Source organism: Triticum urartu, chromosome 5 (assembly GCF_003073215.2).
Source record: "Triticum urartu cultivar G1812 chromosome 5, Tu2.1, whole genome shotgun sequence".
NCBI classification, from domain to species: Eukaryota; Viridiplantae; Streptophyta; class Magnoliopsida; order Poales; family Poaceae; genus Triticum; species Triticum urartu.
Genome location: NC_053026.1, coordinates 242,311,809 through 242,324,825, shown reverse-complemented (window position 1 = coordinate 242,324,825; position 13,017 = coordinate 242,311,809). Strand labels below are relative to the sequence as shown.

Genomic DNA, 13,017 nt, shown 5'->3' with positions numbered 1-13,017 from the left:
GATATCTATTGATGGGCATCTCCATAGCCCGTTGATACGCCTAATTGATGTGAGACTATCTCTTTCTTTTTTGTCTTCTCCACAACCACCTTCTATTTCTCCTATAGTGCTATGTCCATGGCTCACGCTCATGTATTGAGTGAAAGTTGAAAAAATTTGAAAACATCAAAAGTACGAAACAATTGATTGGCTTGTCATCGGGGTTGTGCATGATTTGAATATTTTGTGTGATGAAGATGGAGCATAGCCAGACTATATGATTTTGTAGGGATAAGCTTTCTTTGGCCATGTTATTTTGAGAAGACATAATTATTTTGTTAGTATGCTTGAAATATTATTGTTTTTATGTCAATATTAAACTTTTGTTTTGAATCATATGGATCTGAACATTCATGCCATAGTAAACAGAATTACATAGATAAATATGTTAGGTAGCATTCCACATCAAAAATTTTGTTTTTATCATTTACCTACTCGAGGACGAGCAGAAATTAAGCTTGGGGATGCCTGATACGTATCCAACATGTCTATAATTTTTTATTGTTCCATGCTATTATATTATCTGTTTTGGATGTTTTATATGCATTAATATGCTATTTTACATTAATTTTGGAACTAACCTATTAACCTAGAGCCCAGTGCTAGTTCCTGTTTTTTCCTTGTTTTAGAGTTTCGCAGAAAAGGAATACCAAACAGAGTCCAAATGGAATGAAACTTTCGAGATGATTTTTCTTGGACCAGAAGACATCCAGAGGGCTTGGAGTGCACGTCAGGAAAGCCACGAGGTGGCCACAAGGTCGGAGGGCGCGCCCCCACCCTTGTGGGCCCCTCGTGACTCCACCGACCAATTTCTTCCGCCTATATATTCTCAAATATCCCAAAACCTTCCAGGGGAGCCACGAAACCACTTTTGCATCGGCGCAACCTTCTGTACCCGTGAGATCCCATCTAGGGGCATTTTCCGGCGCCCTGCCGAAGGGGGATTCGTTCACGGAGGGCTTCTACATGAACACCATTGCCTCTCCGATAAAGCGTGAGTAGTTTACCACAGACATATGGGTCCATAGCTAGTAGCTAGATGACTTCTTCTCTCTTTTATTCTCAATACCATGTTCTCCTCGATGTTCTTGGAGATCTATTCGATGTAATACTTTTTTGCGGTGTGTTTGCCGAGATCCGCTGAATTGTGAATTTATGATCAGCTTATCTATGAATATTATTTGAATCTCCTCTGAATTCTTATATGCATGATTTGATATCTTTGCAAGTCTCTTCGAACGGTCGGTTTGGTTTGGCCAACTAGATTGGTTTTTCTTGCAATGAGAGAAGTGCTTAGCTTTGGGTTCAATCTTACGGTGCTCGATCCTAGTGACAGAAGGGGAACCGACACGTATTGTATTGTTGCCATCGAGGATAACAAGATGGAGTTTTCATCATATTGCTTGAATTTATCCCACTACATCATGTCATCTTACTTAATGCGTTAATCTGTTCTATGAACTTAATTTAAAACTATAAAAGGCTAGCCAACTCACCTCCACAAGGCTCCCCCGATTGGGGCCTCGTTGGCCGTTCGATCTGCCCCTCCAACTCAGTTGCACCGTTGGATCTTCACTTATAGTTAAATCATTTTTCACCTCGCAGTCATTTTACTGCCCAATGACAAGTGGGTTCGTCTCCCGCTTGCAGTGGCTGGGTCAGCAGCAGGTCATTTTCGGTCGGGTGAGCCTTTCCTCGCGCGCCCCGCGTCGCGTGTCCCGTGGCTTGCCTGGGGGCTGGGGCTGGAGCGAGGAGCCCATTGGGCACGACCGCACCAACCCTAGCTCCCGATCCAAAGCCACGCACTCCTCCCTCCCCCTCTCACAGCCGCCACACCCCATTCCTCTCTTCCTCCTCCCTCCTCCTTCCCAGATCCCTGCCACCGCCACACCGAGTCGGCCGATGGTGAGGTGAAGGAGGAGGGTAGGCGACCCGTCGCGATGGGATGAGGCTACAGGGAAGAGGGTCATGTCGCGTGGTGGCCCAGATGCGGCCGCCCCATGGCCGGCCTCGACGAGCACGGCCTCGATCCGGCCTCAGCCGGAGGACCTCGAGCCGAGGAGTGCGGCCTCGATCGGGACTCGGCATCTGGGGCGACGACGGAGGAGGAGGGGAAAGCAGGGGAGCAGCAGCCAGCATCTGGGGCGGCGGCGGCTGGACTCTTCTCCTGTCTCGCCTCGGCCGCCTCCTCTCCTCCCCGCGTCGTCGGCCCCTCCCTCCTCCTCCCTCCTTCGTCCTCACAGCCGACCATCTCCGTCACTTGGGCCCCATGGCAACGACAGGGTCTTCCGGTCGGGATTTAGACGAGGAAAAGGTGAAATCGAGCGTCTCGATGGTGCCATGACTGATACACGGCGACGGCTAGCGTCTATGAGCGCCACACATGGTGCAGCAGGCTCGGCGGGCAGTGGGCGCGGCAGGCTCGGCAGGCAGCGGGCGCGGCGGTCAAGGCCAGGGGCGCGGATTGGGGGAGATGCGCACACGAGGAGCGACGGCGACCGCTTCTGCTGCCAACACCGAAGTGAGCTTCACCCAATCTCTTTCTTACTCTATCCGTGCGGCCTCCTCCCCTTGGCCCCTGATTCATCGATGAGGCATGCCATGGTTGCGTGTTCGCAAACCCTTCCCTTTTATCTTCTTCTCAGGAAACGAGGCATGAGGAGACGATGCTCTTCTGCAGCCTCATAGTTTCTCTTTGATTTTAGCTATATGTAGCCACTTTTCTTGATTAAGTTCAGAAAATGGCAATGGGTGGTTGAATAGTTCAAGTTGGTTCATATGCTTTGTGTAAAATTGTTTTCATAGATCATGTTATGCACTTAGAATGCATCCAATCATTTTTTACTTCGCAAGATGATGTTGCGAGCGTACATTTAGACTGGACAGAGATAGCAATATACCAAGAGTTCTAAGAATTGGATTCATAAAAGCAGGGATGTTATTGATTCATCTAAGCTGCTCTATCTAATTGTATTTTATTAAGACCCTGCCATTTTAAATATAGCTTTTACATTCCTATTTGGTAAATAAGTGCTAACAGAAAGACGGAAACACACTTTTTAAAATGTTTTGTGCTAGGTAAATGATGCTGCACAACAAAATACGATTGCCTTTGTGTCTTACATAACTCATTTGTGTGTATTCAGGCCATACTGCCAGTACATTCCAAGTGGAATGGAGTACCCAGTTTTGTCCAGAAAGTTGTGGCCTTCCGGTGGTTCTTTTGCAATGAGGGTTTCAATGCTAACCATATTGCATTTCCATTTTCAGGGTGTCCTTTTACTGGGTACCCACCCTCCAGTGCATATATTTGCATGATGATGTAATGTTAGACCAACTTTCTGGTTTAAGTCCATTGTTTGGCGCCAACGTGCATTTGGTGTTGATTGCTGGCTGGCCGACTGCGGTGTGCTACCGGCGATGAGATCCAGGAGGAGGTGGCGGCGAACAGGGAGTCGAGGTAGGGATGAACTTCCGATTAAGATGCAGAGCTGCTGTTTTTATCATGTTGTTCTTATCCTGCTCACTGTGATATTTGTGGAAAATATTTGCACTGTGGTTTGGTTAAGATATAGAGCTACTATTTTTATTCTGCATTACCTCGTGGGTCTTATTATATGGATTAAGTACAAGGCATCTGTGGTTCAAAAGTTTTTAGTAACTTTTGTTTATCTTTACTGTCTGGTGTCGAATTGACCGATTAGTCGGTTGAGTTGATTGTAAATGATTGCCCAATGTGGTTATCTGAAGATTGTAGTTTACCATATATGCTTACTACAAAATGCTTATTTCGCTTCACATGTAAGGCTGTAACAGGATGCATTTCTCTCACCAGGACCTTTTTGCTTGCATTCTCGTGCCTTTTGGCAAGGAGAAAATTATCATTTGGAGGGGAAAAGACAGATGAAAACATGCAAGATAGTATATGCAATTGACATACCCTTCAGTTCTTGAATCAGAGTTCAGTGGTGAAGAACACTACAATTTTTTGGTTGATGGATTGGTCTGAATATATTGTAAGGGATTTTGCATGAAGTGGTTATTCAAAGAATGGACCCAATTTTATGGTGAGTCTCTCCTGTAGGATTCTACTAATGTTTATTTGGCTTGAAGAATGTTACATGACGTTTTTCTCTTCCCCTTGTGTATGACTTTTTCCTTACATTCCCGTATGTTTTGACAAAGAGCAAATATTATTTGCAGTGAAAAATACTATGATTAAAGCATACACGGTAGTAGCCTGAAATATTATTTGTTGCCTTAGTTATAATGATCTATATGAGGAATTTCATCCTGATATGTATGCATACATTTCTTTTGTTATAGATTTTACTGAATGGATATGGTATAACCTCCATGATATTTGAGTGGTCCAGAATCAAGACGCCCTGAGAATTTTACCCTTCGATGAACAATGCAAGGTTTCTTTTGCCCTAAATTTGAATCCCAAAGGAATTCAGCAGGAATTTAAAATTCTTAGTTGATGATTCATTTCAGTGTTTCAATGAGGCTAGATTATTTTCATAAAATGCCTGCTAAAATCATCCTTCGGTCATTTTTTACTACTCTTGTTTGGTTGTTTAATGCTGAGTAATCAAATATATTCCATGAAGTGCTTCTTGGTATTTTACAACCGTTTACTCTGAATTCTGGTCTTCATGCCTTCAGACAATTTTCAGGTTGCTTTTCCACGATTTCAAATAACTTACTGCGCTCTGAAAAATGATAATACTACAGGATTGTTTTTAATAATGCCAGTACTGCTCCATAAAATAAACATAGAACTACAAAGCTCATGTTCACTCCTGCAAAAAAATTTCGTAACAGTTAATTCTGCTGTAGTTGTAGATGTACATCCTTTATTCTCGCAACAGTTAATTCTAAGGCCATTCATATTGTTGTAGATTTTGCCTATTCTCTGAGATGGATGATGATGAGCGGTGCAACCGAAAATTCAGAGCTGGGCTTTACACACTTCAGTGGGTAAGTGAAGTTCCAGTTTTTCTTCTGTACCCTATTACTGCTCTCTTGTACAGAGAGCAGTGAGTTTATATTAGCTAAATGTTAGATTGGAATGCAGGAGTAGCATGACAACACCAAGGTAGAGACCTGAAGAGAAGCAAGGGGATGGACCAAGGAAACTAGAACTGTGTTGTCGTGATGTGGGTCGTGTCGTCTTCGTCCATCTCCATGGAGGCATATATACATAGGTTAGGTATAGGAAAGGAGACCGTCTCCATGGAACTCTGACTGATGTGTAATGTCCTCATAGGACTGGACCGTTTACAGAGGGAGTACTTGAAAATAGATTCTTTATATATTGTTTGGTTCCATCAGCCACATAACCTAAATTAGCAATTAGGAATCTAAACAGTGTAGTGTAACCATTGTGCTTGCTGCAGTTTTACTTTAGTGTTGAAATGTTTTTGTTGGCTTGTTCTGTACTACGAAATATTTTTGTTTTCCCAGCCATTGTTTTCTAAATCCTATCAACATATTACCTGATTTGGCCTTTGAAGTTTCTGTTTTATAACGAGCTTTGCACCAGTCAACTTGAGTATGGTATGGTTTATTCTTTTCTGTTGCGGCTATTCGAGAGAAATTTAGAGCTCCACAACCTTCTGAAGACTTAGCAGAGATGAAACAATCAATCAGTTGAGATGCATCACATGATCTTTTTCTCTTGACATTTATGGGTATTGAACCCATAGATCAGCTTATCAATGGAACTCTTATCGGGTTGAGAAGGTGTCACAAAAACTAAAGAGCAGTTTTAACATGGTCCCTGATTAACTCTTACCTTCTTACCTATTATGTGAAGGGGGTAAGAGGGACCTTGTTAAAATTAGCGAAAACTCAAAAACAGGGCGATTATCTAAGGAAAGAAGCTAAGAAGCATCAGGAAGGACTTTTAGGATGGTACCGCGGTCAAATGCATCCTAGGATAGGTACTTTAAGAATTATGGTGTGTTCTTCTCCTTTTTTGTTTACCTTAGCCACATAGGTTAGCCTCAATTTATTATTATCCTTATGTTTAGAGTAGATGCTTCCATCAGAACTGATATCGCATTGACCTACGACACCATCGTTTCTCAATCAAAACAATGTCAGCTTATAAATAACCATTAGAATAACTGCAGAAGTTTACTTCCATATGAGTGCATCTCTAAATAGAAAGGATCGCATCACAAGATCTATAATGCCTAGAAAACGAGACAAAAGGGGTGGGAATCGCCACAAAAAAGAGGGGAGATGCAAGATTAAGATAAATGGAAAGTAAATCCATGCATGCAGACAAATCCGAAATCAAAAGAGGTAAGAAATCGCACCGGTCGGCGGTTGAGGAAACGAAAGGAAGGGGATAAACAGTCTCCGCTGGATCCGCCCCTGCCGCTTCATATTCAGCTCCTCACGGGCCACAGGCATCGCTCTACGTGGGCTGGGCTAAATAACATATGGGCTATCCTAATACCTCCTGATCCCTATATCTCTGTATATGCACAACAAAGACATGTTTTTTTCTTAGGTTTCTTATCTTTTTCCCTCTTTTTTTGTAGGAAAAAGATGCACGGCCAGGTTTCTCATCATGATAACCATGTTTTCAAACTTGCTAAAAAAATACAACCATGACAACTTTACTCTCTCATCATAGTGGCCATATTCATATTATGCAAAGTTTCCCATTTCCCAGACTATTATTTAACAAAATAATAAACATGTTTAAAAAATAGCATGATTTAGTTGAAGGTTCTTGCAGCATGAAACTATTTCCATCGACAACATGTCTTCAGCAGGTCTCTGCGCCATTTGGCGCAACGGGTCAACTAGTACTCTAGATGCAGGTTGGAGTCGGTCGATGTGTGGAGTAATAGTAGTAGATGCAGGCAGGAGTCGGTCTACTTGATACGGATGTGATGCCTATATTCATGATCATTGCCTTAGATATCGTCATAACCTTGCGTTTTTCTATCAATTGCTTGGCGGTAATTTGTTCATCCACCGTAATATTTTCTATCTTGAGAGAAGCCTCTAGTGAAACATATGGACCCTGAGTCTACTTTCCATCATATAAGTTTCCAATCTACAATTTTAGTTTCCTATTTACTTTCTTTGCAATCTTTTACTTTCCGTTCCATAAACAAAATACCAAAAATATTACTTTACCATTTATCCATCTATATCAGATCTCACTTTGCAAATAACCGTGAAGGATTGACAACCTCTTTATCGCGTTGGGTTCAAGTTGGTGTTTGTTTGTGCAGGTATTTGGTGGCTTGTGCATTGTCTCCTACTGGATTGATACCTTGGTTCTAAAAAGGTGAGGGAAATACTTACTCTACTTTGCTGCATCACCCTTTCCTCTTCAAGGGAAAAACCAACGCAAGCTCAAGAGGTAGCAGGGCATGCGGTGCAGCGCCCCGCACCTGGCCGAGACGCACTAGCCTCAGGGCAGTGCTCCTAAGGCCTCAGCCATCCCTCCGATCAGCGGAACTCCCAAGGATGGCACTCTTAAGGCCACGATTGCCCATCAGATGACCAAACTCGTGAGGTTCCCCAGCCTCGGGGGGCACGGGACCCCGCCAACGCTTCCACCCTCGTCGAGCACCCGGTGTACTTCGTCAGCACGGTGCTGCGTGATTGATACGTCTCCAACGTATCTATAATTTATGAAGTATTCATGCTATTATATTATCAACCTTGGATGTTTTATATGCATTTATATGATTTTTGGGACTAACCTATTAACCTAGAGCCTAGTGCCAGTTTCTGTTTTTTCCTTGTTTTTGAGTTTTACAAAAAAGGAATATCAAACGGAGTCCAATTGACGTGCCAATTTTTGATGATTTTTATGGACCAAAAGAAGACCCCGGAGTAAAATAGTTGGGCCAGAAGAGTCCCGGGGCGTCGACGAGGGTGGGGGGTGCGCCCACCCCACCAGGCGCGTGGGCCTGCCTCGTGGACGACTCGGGCATCTCCTTGGCGTGAGACTGACGCCAAAAATTCCTATAAATACAGAAACCTTTAGAAAATAACCTAGATCAGGAGTTCTGCCGACAGAAGCCTTCGTAGCCACCGAAAACAAATCTAGGCCCTCTCCGGCACCCTGCCGGAGGGGGCCATCATCACCGGAGGGCATGGAGGAGGATCCCGGGGGGCCATTATCGTCATGAAGGCCAAGGACCAGAGGGAGAACCTCTCCCCATCCAGGGGGAAGCCATGAAGGAGGAAGCACAAGGGGGGAACCTCTCCTCCTCTCTCTTGGAGGCACCGGAGTGCCATCGAGAGGGGAATCATCGCCGCGGTGATTGTCTTCATCAACATCACCATCATCATCTCTTTTACGCGGTCCACTCTCCCACACCCCGCTGTAATCCCTACTTGAACATGGTGCTTTATACCACATATTATGATCCAATGATGTGTTGCCATCCTATGATGTTTTGAGTAGATATCCTTTGTCTTTGGGTTGATTGATCATCTAGATTGGTATGAGCTGTATGTTTTACTTTGGTGCTATCCTATGGTGCCCTCCGTGTCGCGCAAGCATGAGGGATTCCCGCTGTAGGGTGTTGCAATACGTTCATGATTCGCTTATAGTGGGTTGGTGAGTGACTCAAACACAAACCTGAGTAAGGGGGTTGTTGCGTATGGGAATAAAGAGGACTTGATGCTTTAATGCTATGGTTGGGTTTTACCTTAATGATCTTTAGTAGTTGCGGATGCTTGCTAGAGTTCCAATCATAAGTGCATATGATCCAAGTAGAGAAAGTATGTTAGCTTATGCCTCTCCCTCATATGAAATTACAATAGTGATTACCGGTCTTGTTAACAATTGCCTAGGATAATTCCGCACACCGATCCACCATTATTCCAGACTCTCTATTTATAATACTTAGTAATATATTCTAACTTTATGATAACAACACCTAATTTCATATTTTAGCTCTCCGATATCATACAAAATTATCCATTTCATACCCACAACATAGTTTTATTTCTCGTTTCTCGTTGGAAGCAAACGTTCGGTGTACGTAGAGTCATATCAGTGGCAGACACAACTTGAGAGAATATTTATCTTACCTTTAGCTCCTTGTGGGTTCGACACTCCATACTTATCACTTCCACCTTTGGAAATTGCTACGACGATTCCCTGCACTTGGGGATTATCAAGCTCTTTTCTGGCACCGTTGCCGGGGAGCAATAAGTGGGGTTGATATTATCGTGTGTGCTTGTTTGCTTTCTTCACTAAGTAGATTTTGTTTTTCCTTTTTTGTTTCTATTTAGTTGTGGGTGAAACATACAAAAAATTTAATAGAATGAAAAAACAATTTTTTTTACTTGCCTCTCATGTCTAAAAAGTTTTTCAAAAAGAGAAGTGATTGGAAAGTTATGCATTGAAGAAGTGAGGGTCGACCTTGAGCACTCGTGTTCATGCTCACGGAAACAATGTAGATTTTTTCATGGAAGTTTCTCTGTAAATAATTGTCCCCTTATATATATCCATTGTATTATAAAAATAATGTGCCAAGATTTGGTTTTAGAATGATTAGATTGCTTTTTTACTATGTGCAGAACAAAAACAGAAACTTTGGCTGTAGCGCGTGATTTTACATTTTTACTGGAAAGTCAAATGGGTCTGAAACATTTTGCACATTACTTCTGTATAAATTGTTCAAATTGTCAAATTTATTTCATAATTTTTGGAGTTACAGAAGTTTACTAAACCTCCAGATTACTACAGACTGTCCTGTTTTAGACAGAATCTATGAGTAGTATCGGAGGGTATGAACCATGGATGAGTTAGAATACAGTATATATTACACCAATATGAATTTAGAATGAGTTCACAACAGTACCTAAAGGTAGTGATTTGCTTTATTATACTAACGGATCTCACAAAGTTTTTGTTAAAGTTTTGTGTGGATGAAGTGTTCGAAGAACGAGGAGTTACCGATGTGAGAAGAATAAAGACAGGCAAGAGCTCAATCTTGGGGATGCCCAAGGCACCAGTCATTTGATACCTCTCCAACGCTTCCTCCTATTCCTATTGATCAGATCAAAGCCAAACCTATCTAGTCTTGCACGTTGTCACCCACCGCTCTTGCCAAAAACAAAGAAATTCTATCTTGGGAACTAAAAAAGAATCGGAATGGGAGTCTCATCTTCTTGAACCTATTCTATGGATAAATGGGCACCATCTGTCTCCTAAGGGCAACTATCCATCCCTTTTTCTTTCAAGAATGCGGGTACCGTAGTAGCAAAGCAAGTGAAATATGCCAAAGGGAACCGCCTGTGCTGAACTTCAAAAACCGACGCTATCGGGGCTTGTTGAGACCATAGATCGCTTTGCGTAAAGGACAGACAAGATAAGAAGTCAGAAGGGCATGTTCTCTTTCATCCGTCTTTTCTAGGTGCGCATCTCCATCTACTAAAAGCAGGGGTGGTTGCCATAGATAGATTGGGTCATTCGTAACCTGAGCAATAACCGATGCTACTACAGCAATAATGGAAATAACCGATGCTACAGCAGAAACTACAGCTATACGTGGCGGCCCCACACGCAGCTTTGTTTAACAACCCAAGTAAATATTCTAAGGATACTCAAGCATCTAAGCTTGGGTATGTCCCAGTTGGCATCCCATCTTTCTTCTTCAACAAATTATCGGTACACCTCGGTTTTTGTCTTGTTCACATGATTTATGTCCTTTGTGTTTTTCTTTAAGAACCATGCTAGTATGAGATGTCCTTTAATCAATTTATATAATAATTCATGCACTTCACTTATATCTTCTAAGTATGATCTTATAGAATTGCTCTTTGAGCTTCACTTAAATCTTTTGAGTATGGCTTTATAGAATGCTTCGTGTGCTTCACTTATATATTTTGAGCTTGTATATTGGTTAGTCTATATTAATTGAAGAACTCTCCATGAACTTCACTTATATGTTTTGGAGTATGAATAACACTATCATCTAAAGTGGGCTTGGAAGAGTGTCAACTTTAGGAACTAGTGATCCTGCCATTCCGAATGGGGAGAATTTTTCTTATGTGGAGAGTAGTAAAATTTCTATGCTCGTAGGTCATGAAAAGAATGCTTTATGTGATGGTTATATTGTTTAACTCATTCATGATGCTACTGGAAATTATTATGAGGGAGGAATACATGTTTGTAGGAGTTGCAATAATATCAAGTTTCCTCTCTATATGCTTAATGTTTTGAAGTTATACTTGTTTTGCCTTCCTATGCTAGTTGATTCTTATTCCCATAAATTGTGTGCTAAAAAATCCCTAGGCATAGGAAGTGGGTTAGGTTTAAATGTGCTAGTCATATTCTTCATGATGCTCTCTTTATGTTTCAATTCTTATCTTTTATGTGAGCATCATTGAAATCATCATGCCTAGCTAAAAGGCATTAAAGAAAAGCGCTTGTTGGGAGACAACCCAATATTTACCCTTACTGTTTTTGTGTGTGCTCATGATTAAACTAATGTATTAATCATTTATTATAGCTTTTGTTTCAATAAAGTGCCAAGTAAGACCTTTGGGAAGATTTGGGTGAAAGTTAATGTGATCTTGCTGTAAAAAACAGAAACTTTGCGCTCACGAGATTAGCTGCCATTTTTTACAGAAGAGTGATTTGGTCCTGATTCTTTTTGCAGAAGATTAATAGACAAATTCCTCACGTCCACCAATTTATTTCATTATTTTTTGAGTAGCAGAAGTATGGTTAGTCTTCAGATCATTACAGACTGTTATGTTTCTGACAGATTCTGTTTTCATTGCATAGTTTACTTGTTTTCTAGTTTCTATGACTTATATTTCTCAATATAAATTGTAGAAATGATATGGTACAGTAGGAATTGTGTGAGAACAATTATGAGCCTTGTATTTGACAGTACCAAAGTGAATGGTTTACTCTTTATCATACTAACCTATCTCACGAAGTTCCATTAAGTTTTGTGCGATTGAAGTTTTCAAGCTTTGGGTGAGATATCGATATGAGGAGAATAAGGAGTGGAAAGACCCTAAGCTTGGGGATGCACAAGGCACCCCAAGGTAATATTCAAGGAATACTCAAGCGCCTAAGCTTGGGGATGCCCCGGAAGGCATCCCCTCTTTTGTCTTCAAAAACTATCTGTATACCTTACTCGGAGGTATATTTTTATTCGTCACATGATATGTGTTTTGCTTGGAGCGTATTTTCAATTTTACTTGCTGTTTGAATAAAATCATTGGATCTGAAATCTTGAATGAAAAAAGGGGAACCCTCCCATGGCTAGTTAATTATTTGACCACTCAGTGTCCTTCACTTATATCTTTTTGTAGTTTATCATTTACTCACGTGCTTCACATATATCCTATGAGTAAATGGTTGAATGAATTGAATATCATAAATCTGAATTTATATATGTTTCCTATGCTTATACTATGGTGAGTAATGACTTCACACATAATAAGTATAGGTAGTAAACTTATTGGAAGTTAGCAAACGTAGAATTGGTCACTTGAACAATTCATGAAAGAATATTGAAGGAAGAGATATTTCACATATAAATATACTATCTTGAACATCTTTTGTAATTGTGAGCACTCACTAAAATATGACATGCTAAAAGGTTGATGTTGGACAAGGAAGACAATGTAATGGGTTATGTTTTCTTATATCCGAAATAAAGTATATTGTCTTGGATCATCCAACATGTTGAGCTTGCTTTTCCCCCTCATGCTAGCCAAATTCTTTGCACCAAGTAGAGATACTACTTGTGCTTCCAAACATTCCTTAAACCAGTTTTGCCATGAGAGTCCACCATACCTACCTATGGATGGAGTAAGATCCTTCAAGTAAGTTGTCATGAGTGCATGCCATAAAAATTGCCCTCTAAATATGTATGATCTATTAATGTGGAGAAAATAAGCTTTATACGATCTTGTGATGTGAAAAAAATAAAAGCGACATACTGCATAATAAAGGTCCAT

The 13,017-nt window shown here is 41.2% G+C and overlaps 1 long non-coding RNA gene across 3 annotated transcripts; it reads left to right on the top strand.

The window, feature by feature from the left end:
- The first annotated feature begins 1,749 nt into the window (after nt 1-1,749).
- LOC125508486 lies at nt 1,750-5,474 on the top strand. Of its 3 annotated transcripts, none has more exons than XR_007283540.1 (6): nt 1,750-2,560; nt 3,186-3,499; nt 3,875-4,106; nt 4,366-4,460; nt 4,944-5,022; nt 5,120-5,474. It is a non-coding gene; the product is annotated as an uncharacterized LOC125508486 (long non-coding RNA). The 3 variants fall into 3 exon arrangements; XR_007283538.1 differs by having other exon boundaries at nt 1,756-2,560; nt 3,310-3,499; XR_007283539.1 differs by lacking the exon at nt 4,366-4,460 and having other exon boundaries at nt 1,759-2,560; nt 3,310-3,499.
- The last annotated feature ends 7,543 nt before the right edge of the window (nt 5,475-13,017 follow it).